We start from the raw sequence: 27,941 nt of genomic DNA on the forward strand, positions 1-27,941 counted from the left end.
GTGACCGAACTATCGGTTTGAAAGTTCGAAAGGTCCCACAGCCTCAAATATGTCCCTACAGATTACTCATTAACCACAGAGGATAAATGCTCATTTTAGAGTAGAGACAGTAGGCAGATGCAATCCTCACCCGATCGCCTAAGATCGGTAATTCTCAAGTTTCAGAATACATCAAAATCATTTTCAGGGTTTGTTGAAAACACAGCCTCAGACCCTAAGTTTCTGACTCAGCAGGTCAGGAGCAGCGTCCAAGACTCATCAGGCCTAACAAATTGCTGGGCGTTAACGTCACCAATCACAGAACGAACTGGCACCATGTGCCATTCTGAGATGGACACGATGGCTATGAGAGAGGATATGGCCCTGAGAAAGGGACAACATCACTTTCCACAACAGTCTGACCCCCAAAATGCATAATCTGAATTTAATATGAGAAGACATCAAAGGAACTCAAAAGGAACCCTACGAAACAATTAGTTTACGTTCTTTAAAACTGTCAATGTCATGAAACCATATCCAGACTAAAAGGACTACAAAGACATCAGTAACTGAGACACGTGGACGCCTGGGTGGCTTGCTCGGTTGAGCATCCAAGTCTTGATTTCCGCCCAGGTCACGATCTCACAATTTGTGAGATCCAGCCCTGCATCAGGCTCTGCATTGATGGTGCAGAGCCTGCTCGGGATTCTCTGTCTCTCTCTCACTCTCTGCCCTTCCTGCACATTCTCTCTCTCAAAATAAATAAACTTAAAAAAGTTTTTAAATAAACAAATCATACCTGTAATTCTAGACTGGATCCTGTGTCGGGGTGAAAACTGCTAGAAACGACAGAGCAACTGGAAAACCGTGAACATGGATTGTACAGGAGATAAAATGGCAACATTAAATGTTATACTGATTATACTGTGGTTATGTAAAAAGTCCTCGTTCTTAGTAAATACTCAAGTATGTAAGGGTGAAAGGGCATTATGTCTGCAACTTACTCTCAAAGGGTTCAGTAAAAACTAAATGTGTGTGTGTGTGCGCGCGCGTCTGTACCTATCCAGAGACAGAGAGGAGGAAGGAGGGAGGGGGGCACTGGTGGATCCAGGTGAAGGGTATTTGAAAGCGGACTACACCACTTCTCACGACTTCTCCCTAAAAGAAAACAAGGTTTAAGGGAACAAAAAGCCAAGGAACAGCAAAACAGAAAAGGTGGTGGTGGGAGGGCCTCCAGAGGCAGCCACCCACACAGCCCGACGCTGAGCACGAAGGCGGAAGTGGTGCCACGGCACACGGGGAAGGACAGGCGCTCACACGGACGCTCCCCAGTCATCTAGAGAAGCTGAAACGGACTTTCACGTCTTTCAGCACATTTCGCTCACGAAGACCCTTCTGGATTAAGTGCCCTTTCGGAACACACAAGAAAACGAGCGTGGCTGAGTATTCTTAAACCTCCACGCTCCACACCTATTTTGGTTCTCTTCTGCACGTACCACTTTTCACACGACCAGTGAGTCACGCTGTAACCTACCAGGAGGCATTCTGTGTGGCGCGGACACCGTGCGTGGTATGGCGGCGGCAGACCGTTCGCGCTGGAACCGACACGGCACGAAGTGCCATCCCACGTCCCTGCGGCTACGCCGTGACACCTGCACCAGGGCTGCCACCTGGCTGGCAGCAGCTGGAAATGTCACCAGCCGTAAGAAGTGTCCCAGCACAGGTCCAACCCTTCAAAACGAGGGTTGTTAGCGCAGAGATTCCCGCAGCAAAACCCGGGGACGGAGTCAGACAATAAAACACGTGAGGGAGAACGATTCTCTCTCCCCTGTTCCCAAATGCGACTGTCAAGGAGGCTACGTATTTGCTGTGCAATCACCGTCTAAAGGGCACCATGCAGAGGCTGCAACGAACACGTCTGGGCACACCGATGTCACCGGGCACACTTACGTCACCAGAGACAGCACAGCGAGCCTCAAGAACACAGACGGCACACGCAATAAAGAAACAAAAAAGCAGCTCAGGAAGGTCCTATCACAACTCTTACAACCACTGATTCTATTATTAGCAAACACTCCAATACCCACCCTCTGATCGTAAAATCATATGAAGACCTCATCATTTGAATTAATGGCCTTCTTATGCTCTGAAGTCAAACAAATTTTGATTTTTAAATGACAATTAAACATACACACAGTTTTCCACTTTAATCCCCCTGCCTGCCCACTGTTGCGGCTTGCCTAAAAAGGGTTTATTAGGAAAAAATGCTAAATAACTGCTCTGCAGGACATCAAAAAGCACCACATAGTAAGGAATAATGAGCAATCCTCTTGCAAACTGTGAAGAGACTTGACTTACAATCACAAGGAAGCCTTAAGTTTAGTGAAGCCACCCTGAATTATCTTCTGTGTACATTCTTATTTCTAGCAGTTTAAAATATAATTGTACCCTACAATTAGAGCTGACTAAAGACAGAGCTGAAGACTATATAATTAAGTTTGTCGTGAATCAGAGAAAACATCTTTTATTAATTTTTAAAGCTGGTAAAACTATTTTTCTCCAAAGCTACAAGAGCTTGAACGCTATGGAAGGAATCCTAAAATAATTAAACTTTAAAAAGTCTCTTATGTTTTTATTTATATCTATAATATATAATCGTCTTACACAAAAACCACGTTATAAACCCTTTAGGTCATGAAAAAATATAAAAATCAATCAAAGACTCCAAGATTATACGTTTTCAGAAACAGTGTCTGTGCTAAAATCTATTTTACTTAAACTTCTAGGATACCTAATCCAGAAAAATAAAATTTAATCCACTGGAAAGAAAAAGCGAGCTCAAGTGTGTGTATAGGTGAGTACGCCTGTGTGTGTGTGTGTGTGTGTGTGTGTGTGTGTGTATAAGATCTACGTGTGTATATACATAAGTCACCTATTTTTTCTTTAAGCTTGGCTTACTGAGGAAAAATGTACATGCAGTAAAACATTCAGTTAGATGGGTTCTGACTAACACATTCAGGGTATAACCGCCCCCGGAAGGGAAGCTATGGCCTATTTCCATCACCTACCAAGTGCCCTCATGCCCTTTTGTGCTCAATCCTCTCTTCCCCTTGTCTCAGCCCAAAGCAGCCAGTGATCTGATGCGGTCTCATGGTTTTGGCTTTCCCCAAACGTTATCAGGGTGGAATCACAGTTGCATAGAGCTCTGTGCCTTCACGTCATAGATGCTGTGCAGATTCTCACCCTTTGTCTTGAAGATGAAGATGTCAGTACTTAGCACCTTTCTGTTGCTGACCAGGATTCCACTGTGCGGGTGAACCCCAACCATTTACCACTTGATGGACATCTGAGCTGTTTTCCATTTTAAGCAAGTATGAATAGAGCCGCTACACACGTTCATATACAGGCCTTTGCGTAGACACCAATTTTCATTTCTCCTGGGTAAAGACCTCGGGGTAGAATTCCTGGGTTGTATGAGAAGCGGACGTTCAATTTTATAAGAAACTGCCAAGCTCTTTTCCAAAGCGTTATAGTTACAACCCTCTGCTCTCCCACCAGCAAAGCATGATACAGTTGTAGCTATTCCACATCCTTGCAAGCGGGCACTGTCACCTTTTATTGTCTTGTTTCGTGCAAATGTGAGGCATTCTAGCGGGACTGCAATGCTACCTCGCTGTGGCTGTCGTGTGCGCGTCCCTGATGACTAACGATGGTGAGCATCTTCTGTGCTTATTGTGACCTACAGAAAAGGGACGAAATGTCTACTCAAATCTTTTGGCCATTTTTTCAAGTGAATTTTTTGCTAAAACACCTACCTTTTTAGTAGACAGTTTATCAAAGAAGAAATGCAGGAAAGTTTGTCTATTTTGTTAAGTCACTTAGAATTCATTAGTAGACAAGAATCTAAACTGCTTCCTTGCCATCCCCACTCCCAATACCCTACCTGTGCCCCTCCAAATGTCTATGATATGCTAAGGCAGGTAGAAAGAAAAAAACATCCCCTCTGTCCCTTACTCAGGATGTACAAATCCCTGGAAAAGTTGCCTGTGTCCCTATTTTCACAAGTGTGTGATGAAAGCACATCGTTTCCTCAGTGTGAGCCAGGAACACCGACGAATGAGGACCACGTGCCATGGTCTGCAGAGACAACGCCAATGCATTCCCACATGGATATGTGGTTGACGCACGACAAAAAGGAAGTCCGCTCCTGAGGACAGTCTGCGGGCCATTCAGTAGGGGGCAGCACTCCCCACTCTTACATCCAGGGCCCGCACACAGGACTGTAAGGGACCGGGAGAGCCTGCCGCCACCGTGTGGAGCCTGGGGTGGACTCCTCAGAAGCTAGCTCCAGCCTCTGCTCTAGGACACCGGGACAGAAATCACTACCTTGCCAAGTTACTACAAAAAACTGAATAGGATTCATGGGGCACCTGGGTGGCCCAGCCGGTTAAAGCACCCGACTTCAGCTCAGGTCATGATCTCACAGTTTGTGAGTTCGAGCCCCACATCAGGCTCTGCACTGATAGCTTGGAGCCTGGAACCTGCTTCAGATTCTGTGTCTCCCTCTCTTTCTGCCCCTCCCCTGCTCATGCTCTCTATCTCTTAAAAATAAATAAATGTTAAAAAAAATTTAAAAAAAAACTAAATACGATTCAAACACACAATAACTGACACATAAATGGTAAATATCACGACTATGACGTATAATCCCTGAATCAGAAACGTACCCAGACTGGCAAGATGAAGGATACACTTCACAAAGCTCTGGGTAAAAGGCTGAACTTGAGACACGGCAGACCCACTGCGCACGCAGGGTCCTGACCATCCATGAGCCGGCCAGGCATCGACAGAAAAGGTGTGGTAGCACATTTACATAAAAGGTGCCCTGGAGATGACAGTCATGAAAGGTATTTACGGACTTTCTTCCTTACAATTCTGCCTCAGCACTGCAAACTGAGCGACGCTTCTTTTCAAACGAAGCCAATCCAATCACTCTTGGTCCTGCACTATCTCACTGCCGATGGCTCATTTCCCCACAGGCTTCCAGAACTACGCCAAACAGTGAGGGCTGTGCTGGCACGTCTCAAGGATACCTCCCAACCCTCCCACCAGTCCAGCTAGACACACAGCGGCCACCCCTTCAATGTCCTGTGGTCACTCATCCTGCTCGCATAGTATTCAGTCCTGCATGACCAGTGGCTGGCTGCCTTTGTGACAGATATTCAATAAACAATTTTCCATGAACCATTTCATGAAATCAACAGTTTAAGGTTATCTCTTGGGGGCCCTTGGGTGGCTCAGTTGGTTAAGCATCCAACTTTGGCTCAGGTCATGATCTCGTGGTTTGTGGGTCTGAGCCCCACATCAGGCTCTGTGCTGACAGCTCGGAGCCTGGAGGCTGCTTCACATCCTGTCTCCCTCTCTCTCAGCCCCTCGCCAGCTTGCATGCTCTCTCTCTCAAAAATAAATAAACACTAAAAAAAAGAGACTATCTCTTGGATTCAAGTGTCCTGCTATATCCTACACTCAGGTTTTAAGACATTAAAAATTTATGACAGGAGGGGCACATGGGTGGCTCTGTCGGTTAAGCATATGACTTCGGCTCAGGTCATGATCTCACAGTCCTTGAGTTCGAGCCCCTGATCGGGCTGTGTGCTGACGGCTCAGAGCCTACCGCCTACTTCGGATTCTGTGACTCCCTCTCCCTCTGCCCTTCCCCTGCTCACACTCTCTCTCAAAAATAAATAAATGTTAAAAAAATTTTTTTTTTTTTTTTTTAGGGGCACCTGGGTGGCTCAGTCGGTTAAGCGTCCAACTTCAGCTCGGGTCATGATCTCATGGTTTGTGGGTCTGAGCTCCGCATCAGGCTCTGTGCTGACAGCTCGGTGCCTGGAGCCTGCTTCAGATTCTGTGTCTCCCTCTCTCTCTGCCCCTCCCCTGCTCATGCTCTGTCTCTGTCTCTCAAAAAATAAATAAATGTTAAAAAATTTTTTAATTAAAAAAACCTTTTTTTAAATAAAAAAGAAAATTTATGACAGGAGCACATGGCTGGCTTGGTCGCTGGAGCACATGACTCTTGATCTTGGGGTTGTGAGTTTGAGCCCCACACTGGGTGTAGAAACTACTCAAAAAATATAATCTTTAAAAAAAAAATAAGAAATGAAACATTCATGACAGATGCTGAACAATCTGAATGTCCCATTTCCCAAGAAAACCTCTTTAAAATTCTTCGAGGAAGAGTCTATAATACAACTGACCTAGCAAGGCGCCACAACACAGGCTTTTTAAGTTAACAAATCTCATCCAGCTCTGCTTATTCCCACTCTCTCCACCAAGAATGTCCTTCCCCAACTACTGCCAACCCTTCTCACCCCTGCTCCCTCAGGAAGACATGGTGCCCTCCCTCCCGGCTTCCCATCACTGTCTTCCCAATTAGCATTTTCTTATTTTTTTAAATTTCTTTAAGTTTATTTATTTATTTTGAGAGAAGGAGAGAAAGCACAAGTGTGGTAGAGGCAGGGAGACGGAGAGGGAGAGGAGGGAGAGGAAGGAGAGGAGGGAGAGGAGGGAGAGGAGGGAGAGGAGGGAGAGGAGGGAGAGGAGGGAGAGGAGGGAGAGGAGGGAGAGGAGGGAGAGGAGGGAGAGGAGGGAGAGGGAGAGGGAGAGACAATTCCGAGCAGGCTCTGAGCTGACAGCAGGGCTTGAACCCACGAACTGTGAGATCATGACCTGAGCTAAGATCAAGCATCAGAGCTTAGGGCACCTGGGTGGCTCAGCTGGTTGAGCGTCTGACTTCGGCTCAGGTCACGATCTCACGGTTTGTGGGTCTGAGCCCTGTGTCGGGCTCTGTGCTGACAGCTCGGAGCCTGCATCAGATTCTGTGTCTCCCTCTCTCTCTGCCCCTCCCCACCTGCACTCCATCTCTGTCTCTCAAAAATAAATAAATGTTAAAGAAAAAAAAAAAGAGTTGGACGCTTAAACAACTGAGCCACCCAGGCGCCCCCGAATCACCATTTTCTACCTGGTCGCATCCATTCCTGCCAGATCTGCCCTGTGTCCTCAACCCTGGTACCATTTCTAGCAGGCCAAGAGAGTGACCTGTCCCTCACAGAAGGAAGCAGATGTCCCTAGGGGTGAAGACAGAAGTAATATGCTTGAGTACATGGAAAATGTTATTAAGAGCTCTGGCTTCCTTATAAAGCTGTCAGAGTGAGAACTCTTAAGAATGTCAAGCAAACAGGAAAAAAAAAAGTGGCAACTCTAAGTTCAAGAAAATGGAAAACCAAAGCCGAACAAAAAGGAAATGGAATCATGTTACATTAACTGGCTCAGTAGTGAGCAACATTAACAAAGTCAAAACAATTAACCAAAATGTGGATCTAAACAAACATTGTGACACAACTCTGAGGGGAAGGAAGAAAGGAGTCCAAAATGTAAGTTTTTCTAAAGCCGACGCACGATGGCGCCTGACCCCGCACACACGAGGCTGAGGATCGGGGGTGTAAACACCCGAAGCAGCAGCGAGGCACGATTACACGCACCCGTGGGAGGCGGACGTGGAGGGCGGGGCAGGGCCCTGGGGTCTGCGTTCACCTTCAACACTGCTCTGGACACATGCACGTGCCACCCTTGGACAAAGCGGAATTTCCAGTTAAGGAAAGGAAACAATCTCTAATGGAAGCATTTCAGGCAGGACAAGTGTTTTCCTAGAACTTTTAAACCACTACTCTGTTCCCCCTTGAACAGTCTCTTGGGACACTGCGAGTGCCGGTCCCCACGCCCCCAAGAGGCAGGGCGGCGAGGGCGGCGCACGTGGCCTGACACCTGGCGCCACGCCCACCGGCCACAAGCGTGGAGAAAGCTGCTGTCAGCTCTGCACCTGACCTGAGAACACCACCACGTCCCTCGAGGACGTGTCCGGGCTGGGCTGCTCGGCACCCAGACGGGTGGGTAAGCGTGAGGGTGACCGTGCACCCTGGACCTCAGTCACCCGCACGCAATCCGTCTCGCTACTCTCTCCAGCTTCAAACCACCATCCTGGCAGGCATTCCGTCTCACCACTCCCCCTAACCGCTCTGGGCGCCGCCGGAGAGCCCCCAAGTCACCAAACGCAAAGGTCAAGCCCCAACCCTCATCTGGACCTTTCCTGACACTTCACAGAGCTGATCACATCCTGTCCCGGAACGTTCTCTTCCCTCTTCCCACGGCGCCAGCGCTTCCGGTTTTCCTGACACCCGCTCGGAGCCCACCACGGCTCCCCCTGGTCCTGGGCTCAGCCCTCCCGCCGCCCCCTCCTCCCTGTGCTCACCCGCTCCGCGACCAGAGCGCCACTCCCGGCTCGGATGCCCACTCACAACTGCCCCCGTGACAGCCCCCCCGGGATCCCTGCGGGCCGCAAACCCAGAGTGCCCACGAGCCAGTCCGCCTCTGCCCCTCTAAACCGAGTTCCGCCCGTGGCGGCCCAGAGCCTTGGAGCCGACTCAACTCCTCCCTCGCTCCTCACACCCCTCATCCAATCTGTCGGCAGATCCTGCCGGTTCTACCTTCAAGATCCACCCGGGGCCCGACTGCTTCTCACCACCCCCGGTCTCCCTACCCCGGTCCAAGCCTCCGCACCCGGTTCCCTCCACAGCCTCCGGCTCTCCTCGGCTCGGCCCCCCCACCCCGCCTCCCCGTGTCTACTCCCAACACGCCGGCTTTTCAAACCTCGGTCGCGTCTCCAGGCTGCACACCGACTGACAGCTGCCCTCCACAGCCCACCACCGCCACTGCCTGATGCTACGGACGCTCTGTTGGATAAACGGCCACAGAACCTCAGGGTTCAATCTATGTCAATTGTTCTCAGCTGTCCTGATGCTACAAGAGCTGTCTTTATTCACAGAATGGGGGTTTGCAGAATGGGTCTGTGCTCTCTGGGCGGCCTTCCTTTCCATCAACCGCCTCCCCACACCCCATTAACCCTGAACATAACGTCCATACACACAACCGGCAATTCCACTCCTCTGAAAACCTGTCCTTGCTTTCCTAGAATTCCGATTGGAAAACACCTCCAACCCAAGTTTGTGCCTCCTAACACAACACCCGACAACGACGCAAGAACCGAGAACCCGATCCATCCTACAGGGGCTCCAGGGGACCACGGCGCTCAGGTAAATCAAGGGACCCGCATCTCAGCACATCGTGAAGTTTACGCCGTGCAAAGCCAGGCTTACTCGTGCGGCCTCACCATTCGTCCAGAATTGGGGGAAACAACTATAGGAAGACTGGTTAGAAGGTAATTTTCCCGGATTTACATATTTTCAAACAGGGGGAGGAGAGCACCAAACCAGAAGCAGCAGATTACGTCCTGAGGCCCAAGGTCCAGTGAGCCATGAACTGGCTCTTGGTTCGTTGCCTCCCCCTCCCCTGTCACTGCACATCACATTAAGGAGCAAAGCTTCGTGTCGTTTGCCCAAAATAGTGCCTCCCCATGAAACGGTCCCGTGCTCTACCACAACGAAATATTTTTAACAGCTAATGAACCTGATATTCTCTCTCTTATTTAAATCTAGTAGGAAAAGAGAACTTATTATGTGGCAAGCATTAAATATTCCTTCATCCAGCATTTAGTGAAAACCATGTGTGGGTTAAGCAGAAAAGATGCCAGATGAAATAACAAAATCTTTGCCCTTAAAGACTCAGAAACACAGACTCGCACCCAAATAAATATAAACGCACTGTCACAGGAAGAAACACAGACTATGGAGGGGGCTGGGGGGCCAACGGCAGATGTAAGGAGCCGGGCGAGGCCCTCCCCACACTGTCCCCTAAGGGCACCGGCACACAGAGCAAGCACCTCTCGCAGCCAAGAAAAAAGGGTAGGAAGGCCTTACTTGGAAACTGAAACTGCATGACCTCATTTCCCTCCCGAAACACCTAATCCTCCCAGAGACAAAAGTGAGTCTGGAGGAGAAACGGGAACAAAGAAGGAAAGCGAACTGACCCCCAGGAGGAAATGGAAAAATGATCCAGGGCCCGGCCCTGAAACATCGAAGACAAAGATACTGCCCAAAGTCAAGTTCAACATAGTTAGAAATCATCATGGATTCTGAATCCGTGAAGTCTGCGTTCAGGAGGCTTTTACCAAGGCAACATGTCAGTAAAATAAAATGCTCATGAGAGATTTACGACTCTTTACCACCTGTCTGTCCTCGCTCCATCACTGGACCCACCAGAACATAAGACAAACGGGGACAGAATCTCAACCCTGCAACTTCCCAACTACGGAGAGAGCGCACAACAAGCACCAAGGCTACAAATGACAAACAGCCCAATTTCTGGGGCTGTTTCCCTCTCACTCCTGCGGGGGAAGCACCACCAAATAAATATGAATCGCTGACACGTGTGACTGCGGAGCACATAACACATTTCTTACAGCGTGTCTGCCACAACCCCGGGAGAGAGGTCCCTTTGTCGGCGAGAGCAAGGTGCAGGCAGTCAGGAAGAGTGAGCGGAGACGAGAAAGCTGGGTCTTGGTGGTCAGCCAAGAGTCGGCAGGAACCCAGAGCCCATAAGAATAAGACGCGACTGAACAGCACGTGCTCCGAAGTCGGGCCGAGTCCGCCTCCCGGCCTTGCTGGTTTACTAAAGTAACCCCTGACCTGTTCCGGTTAGGCAAACGTGAAACAGGGGCGACGGGTGGCCTCGCTCACGGGGCTGTGGGGAGACCCGCTCAGTAGGTGGAGCTCAGAGCGTCTCGGCCGTTGCTACTGTCGTTCCTATCACCGCTGACAGCACCGCGGCCCTGCCTGCCTCTCTCCGCACAGAACAGCACAGAACAACTTCCACTTCTTCCCTCACGTCACACACTCTGCAAAATCAACTCGCTTTTATTTGTTTCTAGTGTATGCCAAAGAAACCCTGAGACAGGTGGAAGAAAAATCAGGACAAAAAACCAAGACCCAAGCAAGAGAATTATACTCACAGTTCTGAAGGCCACGGTAAGTCTGTGAAGAAGTCAATGAGCGATTTAAAGAAAATCTCCTAGTTTCTCCTTCCTCTTTCCATAGTCGTCAGAGAACCTGACAAGGAGAGACAACACACGTATAGAAAACCGCCCTTCTTTCACTTTTTCAAAGCTCCGCTGAGCTCACCAGCCCAGCCAGTTCCCCACACCACCCCCTAGCCCCCCCACCCTGCACCGGGCGAGACCTGGCACGAGGGGTAAAAACGGCACCAGGTCCCTGTCTCCAAACCTACCTTCTAGTTAAGGAAACATACGCAAAGCAGCTGAAAATTGCTAATACGTGTCAAAACCATAAATTAACAGCGTGTACAGTTAGCTGGTGAGTGCAGGGTATAACGACAGCATACACATCCATTTCACCCCCTCCTACTAAAATCGTACTAAAAACATACTTTTAAAAATCTTTTCCACAGCACGGGGAGAACTAAAAGGAGAAAAAGGCCAAACTATTGGAGGCTCTGAGAAAATCTTCTAACATGGAAGCCCGAGACCCAAAAAACAGAATAAAGAAGAAACCTGGAAGAAACAGAAACTATAAAAGACGAGAAGTGTAGTAAATGCGCCAGCAGGCCCGAGGGAGCCAGATCCTCCTTCAGCAGCGGACACAGGGAGAAGCGAGTCCCTCTACACAGCAGGAGCCTAGAACTCGGGCCTAGCAGCACCAGCGCGGGCAGAGCGGGGGGAAGGAAGAAGGCACGGCCCCAAACACAGAGGACTCGGGGAAGGCCGCTGAAGCTGCAATCTCGACGCCAGGCACCACATGGCTCTCCCTCCGACAGAAGACGGGGGTCATTCCCTGGAAAAAGCAGAGCGTCCGTGGACCGAAGTCACCCTGCGCGGCTGCACTAAACAGAGGTGGAGTTAATCGCGGCGCACGCGCACAGTCAGTGGTGACTTCTCCGGCTGCCCTGCCACAGCACGCACGTGCAGGCTCACACTTGGCTCCCAGATTCCCAAGTGAGAATTCCGCAAGAAAGACACTGGAGAAGATTTCTGTGGAATCTGATCAGCCCGAGAAGATAGGTCTGAAGATACTACCACTGGGGACCCCTAACAAATGGCCCACTTCAGCAATATCCTGAAGTCAAAGGGCCCCACCTTTGTCCCTTGTCAGACAGGAGAGGGAAGGAAACAACTGAAAGAAACAGAGACTACACGAACTATCAACAATCTAGGGGTAAGACGACACTGCAATCAATAAACAAAAATAGGATGCTCTTTTAAAAGAACAGGAAAAGAGCCCTTGGAAATCTAAGGAATCTTTCTGAAACCAGAAATAATAAACTAAAAAAAAGGTTAAGTCAAATTGAAATCATCTCCCTAAAAAGAGAGTAAAAAGACAGAGAGAGAAAGAGAGAGAGGAGAAGCAAAGGAAGGAAATAAATAATGAGAAAAAGGTATTAAGAAAATCACAACCTTTGTCCAGAAGAGCCAACTTCTGGATAATAAGACTTCCAGAAAGACAAAATAAGAAAACAAAAGGGAGGAAAACCTCAGCACAATAATGCCAAAAAGTCTTCCCAGAACTGAATACCAGTTGCCAGAATGAAGGGACTCGCTGAATATGCAGAACAGTAGATGAAAACGGACCCACACAAAGTATACCATCATGACATTTCAAAACACTTGGACAAATTTTAAAACTCCTACGAGCTTCTAAAGATGGGAGGGGAAAAACATTACATACAAAGAATAAATTAGAACAGCTTCTGAATTCAAAAACAGTAACATGGAAACAAGAAGGCAAGGGGGCAATCTTTGAATTTATGAGCAAAAATGAACGCCACTACAGAACTCTACACCCAGCCAGACTCTCAGTCGAGTTTCAATCACACAAGGTCCCACACAGTCGATCTCCTAAGCATCCTGTGTCAGAAAGCCACTGAAGACAGTCTTCCAGCAAAATGGGAGCTTCAACAAAAAGTGAGGAGGGCATGAGCTTCCATGAAGAAGGGGAAAGGGAGCCCCCAGGATGACGATGAGGGGAGATTCCAGAATGGTGAGGGAGAGGGGGAAGCAAGTCCAGGTTGGTATAGCGCTGCTCAAAAGGAGGGAACGCTGAAGGCTGTCTTCACCTTGCCCAAGGACACTGCACCATCTTTTTGCATGTAATTTTTTGTAACGTTCATTTATTTTGGAGAGAGAGAGACAGAGTGCAAGTGGGGGAAGAGCAGAGAGAGAGGGAGACACAGAATCCGAAGCAGCTCCAGGCTCCAAGCTGTCAGCACACAGCCCAACGTGGGGCTCAAACCCATGAACCGCAAGACCACGACCTGAGCCGAAGTCAGACACTTAACCGACTGAGCCACCCAGTTGCCCCAACGGTACCATCTTTTTAAAGTGATTAACACCTACGGGTGCCTGGGTGGCTCAGTCGGTTAAATGTCTGACTCTCGACTTCAGCTGGGGTCAGGATCTCATGGTTTCATGAGTTCGAGCCCCACATCAGGCTCTGGGCTGATGTGCGGAGCCTGCTTGGGATTCTCTCTCTCTCTCCCTCTGTTTCTACCTCTCCCCTGCTCATGCCGTCTCTCTCTCTCAAAATAAATAAACTAAAAAATAAATAAATCAAGTGGTTGACTCCTAGATGACATACTCTACCCAAATGAGGAAGTCAGTGAAGAAGGACAAAGCAACAGTTGCCACAAACATAAAATCCAAGTTTGGAGAAAAGCCTAAAGATGAGAACAAAGGAACCAGGGACAACACAAGAAAAGGCCTAAGGAGCAACCAGCTCAGAAGAGAAGAGAGCGAGCTCTCTAGGACATCGTCTCCCAGAAATAAGATGTGAACAAAATCTGGGTCTATAGGACAATGTGGAAACACTACTAAGAAGCTACTGGGAAGTATGGGGAAAATAAGCAACAGGGCATCAAAGGCTTAAGAATGTGGGCAGCTGAACAAAGACAGATGGGCACCACAGCACCCCGCGCACACCTCTGCCACAGAGGGGGCTGACCCACAGTACCACCAGCACCAACTGACTTGTCTCCCCTCCCTCGGCTGGAAAGACCTTCCGGAGAGGACCACTTCTCATCTGGCTGTTGCTTTTCAGAGTCCAACACGATGCCTGCTGTAAGAGTACACACAACAGCACTTATCACATACTGAGCGTCTTCCATGCATACCTGCTACCCTTCTAGAGATTTCTTTGACTTCTAGAGAGCTAGAAATCAAAGACATACGGCCTTTGCTAACCTTTAGAGTTTCAACTCCACCCTGCCCCCCGAGAAAACAAATATTTGTCCTATACCCGCATTCTTCCCAGAAGATGAAAAAGTTTTGTAAGCCCTGAATGAACTTAACAGTCCAGCTATCCCCAATGGAACCCAAGACCCGAGGGTACTTTTCTGACATTACATGTGCCGTGTGATGTGAAAACAGTGCCAGCCTGGACACTAGGACACCTGGTTTCTGGAACTTTAGAATTCTTACTTTTGAACAAGGGAAAATCCCAACTCCTTGATATGACCTGTCGGTCCCTGACTGATCAAGCCCAGTCTCTCAGTTGATCTCCCATGAATCCCATAAAGTTAAGCCATTCGCAATTTACAGAACCACCTGTGGCCTCTCTCACACTTCCACCGGGCCCCTTCACCCCCCTCTACCCGATCCTCCTCCCTTGGCTCACCCTGGCCCAAGCCGTGCCCCGCCCCCAGGTGAGATGCCTCTCTCCTGCACCCCCTCAGCACTCCTTCGTGGGACACGGGCATCTGCGGAGTGACTGACACATGTCACACACTACACCGAGCACTGGGTGACATGGCGATGCACAAGAGAGACACGACCCTGCCTCGAAGGACTCCCGTGGTGCAGCTTCCTGTTCAACACAGTAGAGCGGATGTTAAATCTCACCTGTCAGAGTCTTCCTCCACCCAAACAGCAAGATTCTGGGCACGATGACGGCCTTTTTTAGCTCTGCAGCCTGAGGACATGCATCTCAGATAAATAATTTAAGCACTATTAAATACAGCAAAGTGAGGGTCAAGAAAGCCCCAGTGGCTGCAGCAGGTTAAGTAACATTCGCTTTTTAGACTAAAGTCCTTTTTTTATTGCCTTTTTCTTTTTTTTTGGGGGGGGGGGGCCTCTTTGCTGTTAGGACTATAATCCTAAAAATGTCATTCATGGAAATCTTGCAAGTCAGCTGGAGCTGGCTTTCTTCTCCTTGCTAAGTACAAAGGCAGGACGGCCTGATTCCTCCCACATCCTCCCGTACAAGTAACAGCAGAGACTGGACCAAACACCCAATCGTGTCTGCAGAAGCAGTAAACATGTACTTGATGCACGAAGGCCTAATGATGAATAACTGAACATATACGCTGGCTTGCAGTGCCTTCTAGTTGCCTTTTGCTTCCTGTTGTATTTTAGGAGAATTCAAGCAAACAGCCACACTGCACTTCATCAGCACTCGGCCTCCTGCCTGCCTGCTACCTGCGCAGCGGGCGGGACCTGACGGCAGGGCCACATCCAGCACTCCTACGTACTGCACAACTTGGTCTTTGTTGAGAATTTGCATCTATGCTTTTTAACTACGGAACTGATAAAACATAAGCATAAAAACGTGAAATTGTTCCGACAGGGCAGAAAACTAGATATTTCCCAAACTAGTATACTTAAAATGCTTAAATTCTCTTGCCCCAGGCACAGAAAAATTAAACTTGGCTCATTATACAATGAAACATATTGTCAGTTCCTTGATGATATTTCTAAGATGGATACTCTCTACCTTTTTGGCCTGAGTGGGTACATTTAAGATACCTCTACAGAGATGCCTGGGGGGCGCCCGGATTGCTCAGAGATGCTTGGGCTGGTCTGAACTCTCTTCCCTTCTAACATGCAAACTAAGATTCCCACCAGCCGCAGCACACTCTGACTCTGCGCTTCCTTAGCACATATCAGACTTCCCATCGACACCTGCTTACAGTGCTTTCATTTCGGTGCGCAGTCCAACCTGGACAGTCCCTGAGGCTGCCTCTCACTCGCCCTGACAACAGGGACGGCGGCGTCTGTGGAGGGGGTGGGGTCACGGCTCTCTGCCAAGTGCTTCACAAGCACCAGCTCCTTTTTTTATTTTTTAATGTTTATTTATTTTTGAGAGAGAGACAGAGTGCAAGCAAGGGAGGGGCAGAGACAGGGAGACACAGAATCGGAAGCAGGCTCCAGGCTCTGAGCTGTCTGCACAGAGCCCGACGCGGGGCTCAAACCCACAAACCGTGAGATCATGACCCGAGCTAAAATCTGATGCTCAACCGACTGAGCCACCCAGGCGCCCCATAAGCACCAGCTCCTTGATCCTCACGGCCCTCACGGGTTACTACTCTTTTCCCATTTTACGTACGAGAAAACAAACTCCAAAAAAAGTTAAGAAGTTTTCCAAGGTCACACAGCAAACAAGGGAGAGACCAGGCATTCAAATACCTGCTTATTAGCACTCTTAGGACCATGATGCTAGGGACGAGGTGGGGGGGGTGGTCAGCTGGTTAAGCATCCGACTCTTGATTTCGGCTTAGGTCATGATCTCATGGTCATGGGACAGAGCGCCATGTCAGATTCTCTCTCTCTTAAGATTCTCTCTCTCCTCCCTACCCCCACTGCCCCTTCCCCACTTGCTCTCCACTCCCCCCAAAAAAAATCTTGATGCTGCTCTGGCTTCCCAAGTTAACCAGATATTATCACTGTTATTATCACTGGACGCGGTTTGGGCTTTCCAAACCAAACACGACAGGAAAGTTCTAAAGTAAAGTTGAGTAACATTCAACATGACCTATTGACAAATTATTAAATATCTGGTTTAAAGCAAGCATGTAGGCTGAGCCCCTGGCAAAGGAATGGTCTGTGATGCTAGCTGCCAAATAAAGCCCAAGTCCACTATTTCTTAATGTGTAACATCCTAACAATTTAAATCGTTTGTGAAGGTCTCTAACTTACAAGCTATACAACCACTTCACACAGGTGTCCCTTCCTCTAAGTTCAGTCTAGCGACAGCTTCTGCACTCTGACAAGCTGTAACCTGTGTTCTGAAAGGACACAGGTCAGAAGTAACTTTCTGGAAAACCAAAGACCTATAAAGAACGTGAACACGATTATGAGAATGATCAGGGCAGACAAAAGCTTCTTTTTGCCTCAAAATAATTTTCTAGCCAAACACATTCTACTACGAGACTGTGGAGCAGCTCAAAGGTCATAGGTCATAGGTCACCACATCCCCTTCATCTCTGTGCCAGTGCGTGGGACGGGGTCTGCCATCCAAGAGGTCGTAAGCTACTGACAACACGAATACGTTAAGGGAAGAGAAGAGGCAAGGTTGCTCCTTTCTGAAAAGCCAGTATTAGCCAGAGCAACAACCACTGCCTGTCGTACACGCAGAGTAAACGCTGAATAGAAACTGCTTCCGCTTCTTAGACACGCTGGACAAACTCAGGAGGGAACGATTAAGATCGGCTTTTAAATTCCCACAGCAGAAACAGCTACATTGTTAGGAACGGTATTTGCTGAACCTTGGGCTGATTCTTCCCTAAAAAGCGATTATTACTAGGACTGGCCAGATACCAAGAGCCACGGTACATCGCATTTATAAAAGAGTTACGATAATCTCTACCTAACAGACAAAGAGATTCAGGGCTTGAGTAACTGGGTGAACACGCAGGAAACGAGGACCCAACCTGAAATTCAAAGCACACCTGTCCTGGGGCGCCTGGGTGGCGCAGTCGGTTAAGCGTCCGACTTCAGCCAGGTCACGATCTCGCGGTCCGTGAGTTCGAGCCCCGCGTCAGGCTCTGGGCTGATGGCTCGGAGCCTGGAGCCTGTTTCCGATTCTGTGTCTCCCTCTCTCTCTGCCCCTCCCCCGTTCATGCTCTGTCTCTCTCTGTCCCAAAATAAATTAAAAACGTTGAAAAAAAAAAAAAATTTTTTCAAAGCACACCTGTCCAGCACCCATTCTTAACCAGCCTTCTAGTCTACACTACACGTGATGTCCCCAGAAATCCTACTGTACAAAAGCTTAAACATATGAAAAGAAATCACCATTCTACTCAAATTAATTAACAGGCACAGTTAATATATTCAAAACAAGGCAACCCTTCATACTCACAAGAACCAACAGCTACGGACCGTGAGCCAAATTCAAGAAGTACTTAGAAGGAAATCTGCTGCAGGGCCTGGGAGTGGTGGCTGATCACGAGAGGCAGTCCTCTGGGCATCTGACAGAATCCAGCTGAAACTGGAGATCGTTACCTGTGTGATGGGAACGGTCTGCAAAGCAAAGGGTCCCAGATCTAGGGAAGGAAGAGCGAGGGAGCAACCAGAAACCCTGGACAGAGTAACTGCAGAAACCACCTGATGACTCTGAAAAGTGAACTGTAGCAGGAAGGAAGGCTAGGCTGGAACTCAAACCAGCAGATTTAAATATGACGTAGAGTCTCCTAACAGGATACCCTAAATGTGGAGGACACACCCCAAACTTATCCAGCATAGGAAGAGCCAGGAAAACAATTCCCACGGGAAAAGAAAATCAAGACAAGCCAATACCACGATGAAACAAATGTCAGAATAGCCCATAAGGACTTGAAAACAGCTACTGTACAAATAAGTCTACAAACAAGCACACATAACATACATGATATCACAAAATCACAAAATCCTCTTTTCCTTCTATCTCTTAAACCCACTGACTTTGGCCCCCACCACTCCACGGAAAGTTCTCCGTCCGAGACTACCAATAACCACTGCACTGCTCAACCCAATCACTACTGCTCGGGTCTCGACCTTACGGCAGCAACTGGCAAGAACTGATCTCCCACGCCCCGTCTCGTGATTTTCCTCTTACCTCACAGATGCTCTCCCCTCATCTTCAAAACAGGTGATTCCAGACTGTCCCAAGGCTCTGTCCTTTCTCCTCTTAGCCATGCTTACCTCCCTGCTAAGCTCACTTCAAATGCTGTTTCTATGCTAACAACCTTAAAACTTGTATCTCTAGCTCAGACCAGCCGTCCCACTGTTGTGCTGGACCGACTGTTGCCAACACCACATCATGGACACCACCTCTGCCTTCTGTGCATCAGTGAGGAGAGGGCAGAGCTACGTTTCCCTAAACCCCTGCCTGATACAACTCAGGGTTGGAGTTAAATAGTAAGAGGCAAGATTGGCAAAATGAAAAAAAAAATTTACTCTCTGCCAGCACTCCCACCAGTAGTGACGGATTCCGATTCCCTGTATTGAGAAATATCTAGCAGGGTGCCTGGGTGGCTGAGTCAGTGGAGTGCCCAACTCTTGATTTCGGCTCTGGTCATGATCTCACGGTTGTGAGATCAAGCCCCACATCAGGCTCTGCGCTGGCAGTGCGGAGCCTGCTTGAGATTCTCTCTCTCTCTCTCTCTCTCTCTCTGCCCCTTCCCCACTCACTTGCTCTCTCTCTCTCTCTCAAAATAAATAAATGTGAAAGAAAGAAAGAAAGAAAGAAAGAAAGAAAGAAAGAAAAGAAAAAGAAACATCTAGAGTGGCTTGTGTTTTCGTGACCAAACCCTGCAGGTACAGCCTATGCTGGGACCAGCTTCTAGGTCACTTGGAGAAGCGGAACACCACCAAAGAGAACTGAATAGAACGTCCAACACCCCAAAGCTCAGGTGCTGACTGACCTTCCCCCTCTACAAACCTTCTTACACAGTCTTCTCTGTTCACAACGCCCTCCTTCCAACTGCTGAGGCTGCAAACAAAGGATGTCATCCCCATCTCTTCTCTTCCTCCCACATTCCTCATCCAGTCTGCTCAGCAAATCATGCTGGTTCTTCCCACAAAACTGGCCCGGACACTGTCCCCTTGCCATCAGGCTCACCAACACCATTCAGACGTGAGCCACCATCATCACCCACTCCAACGACTACAGCACCACAGGACAGGCCTCCTTGCTCCCCACTTTGCCACCCTAGTGCATACGCTCAACGCGGTGGGCCGATTCCAAATCTAACTCAGATGGCGTCACTTCCCTGCTCAAAACCCTAAACGGTCTCTCTGTTTACATGGATGACAAGGAGTTCGTTAAATCACGTTTGGCTGAACAGTGGAGGAAATGTGTTGAGGAAAAGCAAACTTGTTTACAACTACTAGCCTTCCAGAAGAACAGTTGCTCAGACATGAGGACATCAGAGTAACACGGACAGTTAAGGAACGAGGCACATGACTGAGCTGATTCCCTTGGTCGCTGCTGAGTCAACAGGTGTTACCCATATTGCCGGGCTGTTCATTCAAGGAGTCAATGCGACTGAAGAATTGGCCTCTAAGAATAGTCTGTGTGGAGCTGCTGGTGAGAATATTTTCAGAGAGATTGAGAAAACACCAATTTCATACAACCTGAAGAGGAATCTGCCAAGATGTGTTACAAGTGATGATGGTAAAAATCCACGTAGAACAAAAGGTTTACCTGGAAAATCTACAAAGAGTATGAAAACATAAGTTGCTTAAAGCATTTAAACACGCTTACTTAAACTATCGTTCTTCAATGTATTATTCACCAGCAGGTGCTTTGTGGAAAGTATTTTCATCTGCCACGTGTCACTGAGCCAGTAGTATCAATAGCAAACTTCATCACGATATCCTGACGTGTCCTACAGACAGCAGTTCGATGATTTGTGGGAGAGCTTTACTTACGTCAGAGCCAAGATGCAATCTTTCTGAACAAAAAGACCCTCCTTCAGTTATTACCACAGCTTTGGAAATCAGCTTTTGCTCACACTTGTTAACATTTCTCAATGAACTCAACCTAAATTTACAAGGCACAACAGCGCTTACACAAGGGACTGCCATAGTGAAGTCATTTCAGCGACCACAAACATCTCAATCACAAGTAACGTCCCGTGGAATAACACACTTCCCATGCCATCAAAAGTTAAAAAGAGACAGGTGCCTGGCTGGCTGAGTCTGAAGTCAACACGACCCTCGATCTCGGGGTAGTGAGTTCAAGTTCCACATTGGGTATAGAGATTCCTTAAAAATCAAATCTTAAAAAAAAAAAAAAGCTAAAAAGAGAGGCAGGATTTCCAACCCCACACAGATTTGCAGCAGATAGATTTTCTGAATTCAAACTACAGTTCCAGCAGCATTTTTCAAGCCCTGATGCAAATACAATGAAAATTTACGTATTTCCAAACCCTCTTCATTCACTATGGAACTGAGGTCCTTCCATCTAACCGTCAGTTAGAAGAGATTAATCTGCAACGTAATGACACGCTAAAAGCCAAATATCAAGAAGAATCCAATGGAATTCTGTGTCTGCCAAACAACGAATATGCTGAATTAAAATGATATACTTCCAACCTGATATCAGTATCTGAGCACACCTATCAGTGTGAAGACATTTTTAAAGATGAAGTGTCTAAAAGTTCCCTTGCAGATCAGCATTAAGACATGAACATTTGTAACTGATTCTGATGATAGGGAACACTAAGTTTGAACTGCAATGAAGAAAAGTATTATCCAACCCTCCCCCTGAAAAAGAATTCCATTCTTCTTAGTAGGCCTGTATTATAAAATACATACATATACATACACACGCACGCACACAATTATTATTTGGAATCCTGTCAGTAAAAATGTTGTAGAAATTTGTGTTCTCTTGTTACATAAGTCCTTACATAATATCCTTCATTTTGCCTATTAGTCTGCAAAACCTAAAATGCCTACCATCTGCCCCTTTACAGAGAAGCCTGCCAATCCCTTTCAGCCAGCTTCCCCATATCTTCTGCGCACAGGTACAGCTAAGGCATGGTTCGCACATCTTTAGCTTCTCAGCTGGTTTTTCTTTTCAACGTAGGTCTGCCATCTTACTTTTATTCCTGATACGTTTTACCTCGTTGATTTCAGCACTCCGTTGCAACCTGTCGAAATATTTTAAAATCCCGATTCTAAAAATGAACAGTCTCCCAGCATTACCTCCTGATCTGTATTCGAATTCCTGATGAAAACATTACGACAGGCGTCAAGTAGAACACGCTTCTGGAGACATCTTCACCCGTGTGCAGAAATTCTGGTATTTTAGTTGTGCGCTAAATGATACACATGTGGTTGTAACATATCTTCCGCCTAAAAGCAGTAATTTCTTGAACTCTCCGGTAATGACAGAAATAAATAATAATGCACTTTCTTAGGCTTCATACGATAAAAGATTAACCTTGCCCGAAGAAAGATTCAGCCGTTGCCCAGTTCCCGGGGCGTCACCTGTAAGCCCTCTGAACCTCCTGTCTGACTAGGCCGTCTTTGCTTAGCTGGGGGCCTTGGGTCACACCCAAGGTTAGTCTACGCTAACAATGTGATTTCCAGTGAGGCTTGGGACACACAACACCAGCTCGATCTCTGGAGCGACTGGAGGGTAAAACTCAACCACGCAGGGCAGTGCCTATGCGACTGACCGCCAAGAAATACCCTGGACACCGAGCTCAGGTGAGCTTCCCCGGTTGGCAGCACGGGTGCCAAGAGAAATCGGCACGGCTGCCCAGGGAGAAGCACACCCAGAAGCTCACGCGTGGTCCTCCCTGGACTCGGCCCCATGCACCTTTCCTTTGCTGACTGTTGCCTGAGTCCCTGCACCATAATAAACCACCGTAACAAACCGTACAATGGCTTTTCTGGGTTCTGTCAGTCCTTCTAGTGAACCATGGAACCTGCAGGCAGTCTTAGGGCCTCCCAAACTCCAGATCTTGATGATTTACGGTGTATTTTCACCAACACTACAGCAGCGTTTCTCCGCATGTGGGGATGCTAGTTTAAAATGCACGTGACCGGCTTGCACGTCAGGAGTGATAACTCAACACCTCCGGGGGACGACACCAGGCATCTGCATTTCTAACCCACTCTCCTCAGTGACTCTTAAGCACACTACATTCAGGCAGTGACTGTTTTCTTTCTTTCTTTTTTCTTAAATTTACTTATTTAAGTAATCTCTACACCCAACGGGGGGCTCGAACCAACGACTCTGAGATCAAGAGCCACATGCTCTACGCACTGAGTCAGCCAGGCGCCCAAGACTCTTCTTTTGAACAAATCCCCATCAGGGCAGATGCTCAAGAGTGCCTCGTGAAAACGTTTCAACAGATGAGTGAGAAGAATGGGCACTATAAGCCTTTACAACCCAGAACATACGAACGTGTAAGACTTGTTTTGTCATTGCTCCGATATCCAAGATCATGTGGATGCAAACCACACACCACTTGGACACAGTTTGGGCGACAGATCCAATGATCTCCACTTCTTACGCACCTGTCAATTACATCCATTTTTTTTCAATCTCCTGACAATTAACAGGAAACTTGAGTTTCATAAGCTGCCTTCACACCCTCCTCACCCACTGAAAACATCACCAGTGAGCTGAAAGTCAAGAGAGCTAAGAGTCTCTCGAGAGTCCCCTCCTTCACATCAAAGAGCCAGGTACCCTCTCTGGGTTATTTCTTCAACTCTCAAGTGAGAACTCTGGACTAGATGATCCCTAAATTTAGATCCACTTCTAAAATCCTAGACTATATAAAACAGGGGGCAGACACCCCATGGAAAAGTTTACAATTTCCAATGAAATGGCTGAAAGGACAGATTCAAAGGATGGATGAAAATCAAACATCAAGTCTTCCCCCACCAAACACTCAGTCGTGACCTGTCAAAAACTAACGCTTCCGTAGACAACTGGCACTTAAACTCAGTTACTCCTGCCACCTGTTCTATCATGGCAACACCTTGGGATACAACTCGTGTATTTTGTCCAGAGCAGAAAGCAAGTTTTTTTTTTTTTTTTTTTTTTTTTTTTTGCCATGACACAGCCAAGGAGATTCCAATGTTCTGCCTACACTGGAATCACAGTGATCCCCAGCATGAACTCTTAAGGGTGATACCTTAAAGAGCCTAAGGTTTTTCACTTTTAACTTCTAGACCATCACCAAATTCCAGCATGTCTTACATCTCTGCCATTCAGGACACTTGGCCCTTAATGGAGGTCACAATTTTTCTTAATAGGAAAAGGGAAACTTTCCCAGACGTACACCCATTTGCAAACTCTCCCCTCTAAGATTCATCTCCTATAGAGCAGCCGTATATCACCCAATACAGCAAATCTCTGTAGGGATTACCATAATCTGAAATCTGTAATTCTAAACTGCATATAATAATGTTGACATCAGATGTGAACCAATCCAGTTTAGACCCCAGGACACCAGATTAACCCACCTGGTGCTATTTCAAACATTAACCACCAGCTTCCCAGCTCCTCCTGCATTCCGGTGACGTTAAGAGCTAACCATAACAACATGAGTTCAGGACTGTCTTACAACCATTAACTATTAACACACTTCTCAGTGGATGGAAAAACTCACTCGTTTTGGAGTTAACAGAGCCCACTAAAAGTGACACTGGTCCAGCTCTCATAGCCATGTGACTATTAAGATATGCCTAACAGTTTATAAACTTCAGCTTTACCTAACACACGGCAGCATGTCGAAACATCCATGGCCATCAAAGTGCCAAACACCCGGCTGGCCTTCTGTGGACCAAAACTGTGCCTTGTTTCATCTTTTGGAGGGGGGAGGGGAGGCCAGGGGAAAAGTCCTAATTGCCGGTTGGTACAGTTCGGCTCAGGAGACAGCTGCATGTGCTTGTGTTTTATGCAGCAGTCCGGGATGTACGACATTTAAGGTAAGAGTCCTGGGATCCGGATGCTGAGCCTTCCCTTACAGCCTCACACCTGCACAGAGGCTGTCAGAGGCCTACAACCTAACAACAGGAGGGGTCCCCCCTTGGGGCGGGGCTCGCTGTTGATACTCTGACAAAAGCCCGGGCGAACCCTCCCAGGGACAACAACTGGTGTGTGTGCACACACACTTCTGATTTCCGTCCCTGCGGTTCACGGACCTAGGAGAGAGCACTGTCTCTTCAAGCAAGAGTCCGACCAGGCGGCACGTAAAAGCAAAAAGGTCTCTGTAGACTTTTTACCGAGCGAGAAATCCGAGAGCCATCCTGGAACTGCCCTGGACACCCCCTCTCTCGGCCCTACCTCCGCATTTCCCTGGTCAGAGCCTGGGAGACAGACTCAGAAACAGGCTTCAAATCAGCCCTCTCTACAGTTCCTCAGTCGTGCCCTTAATTAAGGCCTTCTTCACTTGTGTGTACAACGTTAATTGTATAATTAAAAGAACACAGGCTGTTAAATCAGACCATCTGAACTTTGCCCATCACTTTACTAGCTGAGCGACACCAGGCAGCCACTTCCTTAATGACAAGGGTCTGGTCCCTCTGCCTTCTGAAGTGCACCCTGGCGACACCTCCCTGCCCGACCCTTGTCCTCGGTGCAACCATCCTCCTGCCGTAGAAGTCGGCTCCCGTCAGAGTCAGGCGCACACTGCTTTGATCCTGCAGACAGTATCAACCTCACCTCCTCCTCTACCCAACCCACCCTGTACGCCCAAACACCGGCGCCAGCATTCGGTTCCACAAACCCCAGCCTCCCACCTCCGCACCCTTCCACGGGGTGTGTCCTCCGGGAGGCCCCGCCTGCTTCCCATCGTCCTGTCCTCGGTATTTCTATGACTCCCGCGGACAGCCAGACCTGCGGAGGTCACAGCATTTGGCCCACAGCCAGATTTTGTGTGGTTTCTTGACTAAGAAAGATTTTTACCTTTTTAACGGGTTGTTCTCACACACACACACACACACACACACACACACACACACACACACACAGATCTGTGACAGGCCCAATGTAGCCCACAAAGCCTGAAACATTTACGGTCTGGCCTTAAAGAGAGAAAGTTTGCCGGCCTCTGAGCTTGACCATGACTGGGGACCTGCCCTCCAGGTCCGCAGAGCACTCCACTATGGCACTCCCACTGTGGGTGTCCCGCTCCACGTGGACTGTATCGTTCCCCTTCTGCCCTGCTGTCTGTGCCCCCACGGGCACTACACTATGCACAAGACAGGCCCTTAACACTGTTGACTCTTGAACCACTGGGTCCACTTTTGCACAGATTGTTTTCTTTTTTTTTTTTTTTAATTTTTTTTTTTTAACGTTTATTCATTTTTGAGACAGAGAGAGACACAGCATGAATGGGGGAAGGTCAGAGAGAGAGGGAGACACAGAATCTGAAACAGGCTCCAGGCTCTGAGCTGTCAGCACAGAGCCCGACGCGGAGCTCAAACTCACGGACCGCAAGATCATGACCTGAGCTGAAGTCGGATGCCCAACCGACTGAGCCACCCAGGCGCCCCTGCACAGATTGTTTTCAATAAATACTACACAATAAATGTATTTTCTTATAATTTTCTTCACATCCTCTTTTCTCTAGCTTCCTTTATTATGAGAATATAGCATATCACACACACACAAAATATTCGTTAAACATTAAAAAAATGGTTTTTTTTAAGAAAGGGCGCCTGGGTGTCTCAGTCAGTTAAGTGTCTGACTTCGGCTCAGGTCATGATCCTGTGGTTTATGGGTTCGAGCCCCGCGTGTAGGGCTCTGTGCTGACAGCTCGGAGCCTGGAGCCTGCTTCGGATTCTGTGTCTCCCTCTCTCTCTGCTCCTACCCTGCTTGCACTGTCCCTCTCTCTCTCTCAAAAATAAATAAACATTTAAAAAATTAACACAATACACGCTAACTGCGAATTTTCATTATACGGGTGTCGGTGCCCTAAACCCCTGCACTGTACAAGGGTCAGCTGGGCCAGCACGTCACATCTGTACAGCATTTTACACAGTAACTGCACACAGAGCCTCAAAGGCTGAGATTACAGACACTAGACTTTATAGATAAGGACAGTGTCAGAAGTCACATGACTAAAGGCAAAGCCCCAACGTGTGAACCCAGACCTTCTGTTTCCTAAATAAGATGCTCTTTCCATTAAGGAGACCTGCCTCCTTACACAAACTACAACGCCTAGAATGTTCACTCACTAATACCGGAGACTTGAGGGGAGGGATAAAATGTAATTTCGACCCATTAGTTAATTTTGATAATTTTCAAGTTAATGCTACTTTTTATAAACAAAACTGAATCAGATGCCCACAGTAACCACAAGGCAGATATGTGTAAGTATCAGTACTTCATGGTTTCCTACTCAACACACCACATCTTCCCGTTATCCCAACTCCACCACCCCGAGAACCCAAAGTGCACCTACGGAAAGGCTCCATGACAAGCCTTTGAAAGGGGCTCGACCATCTGTCCAGCTCTTGTAGCTGCAGACAGATTCCAGAAAAAGTCAACCTTGCAGCAGCAAGGATACCCGTATCGGAGGTTCTCCAGGGCAGACCCACGTACCATTGCAAATCCCTGATGAGGTTCTCAAGAGCCCGGCCAGCACCGTCGAAGAGAATGTCCCATGATGATGAAAATGTTCCAACTCAGCAGTGTCCAGTGGGGTAGCCACTAGCCACATGTGGATGCCGAGCACTCGAACTGGGGCTAGTGTGACTGTGAAACAGAACTTTTACTTGATTTTAATTTAAATAGCCACACGTGGCTAGCAACCACAGCAGGCGACACAGATCCAAGGATAGACTGCAAACACTGCAGGAAAATGATAAAGAATTTTCCTTGGCTCCTCAGCTACAGGCCAGGTTACTGGCTCCAACCCTTACCCTGAAAAAGACTATAAAAAACATGGAGAGAATACTTTAAAAATCTTAAAAGCAACCGGAAACTGACAACAAGGAAATACCGGGCCAAAATTAAACTGAACTCAGGAACCCAAAGAGATAAACGAGCACAGAAACCACCTTTGCCCTGAAGTCACCTGCCAATTCTGAACGTTTTCAACCTTCATTTTTACAACAGGGAAACAGGAATCAAAGGCCAGATCCCCCAACATGTCTACCAAAACCCCTACCTCCATGAGCATGACCCTAAAGGCTAACAGCTCAAGGTAAGAGAAACCAGCAGTGAATCATCTGTCCAGGAAAACTCCAGCATCAGGTGGTCCAGGTCCGCACT

The 27,941-nt window shown here is 47.8% G+C and overlaps 1 protein-coding gene across 3 annotated transcripts in view; it reads right to left on the reverse strand.

Moving 5' to 3' along the window:
- The window catches only part of PTK2 (protein tyrosine kinase 2), a 257,636-nt gene that overhangs the window by 220,461 nt on the left and 9,234 nt on the right, over positions 1–27,941 (reverse strand). Inside the window, exons 2-3 of one of the 3 annotated variants that reach the window (XM_042924270.1) lie at positions 10,943–11,039; positions 3,592–3,718 (exon numbers count right to left, since the gene is read on the reverse strand). The exons of 1 other annotated variant lie outside the window; for it this stretch is intronic. The gene's annotated coding sequence lies outside the window, so the exon portion shown is untranslated. The remainder of the gene's footprint in view (positions 1–3,591; positions 3,719–10,942; positions 11,040–27,941) is intronic. One more of the 3 variants, XM_042924268.1, reaches the window with a different exon arrangement.

This window comes from Panthera leo, chromosome F2 (genome assembly GCF_018350215.1).
Source record: "Panthera leo isolate Ple1 chromosome F2, P.leo_Ple1_pat1.1, whole genome shotgun sequence".
Lineage (NCBI taxonomy): Eukaryota > Metazoa > Chordata > Mammalia > Carnivora > Felidae > Panthera > Panthera leo.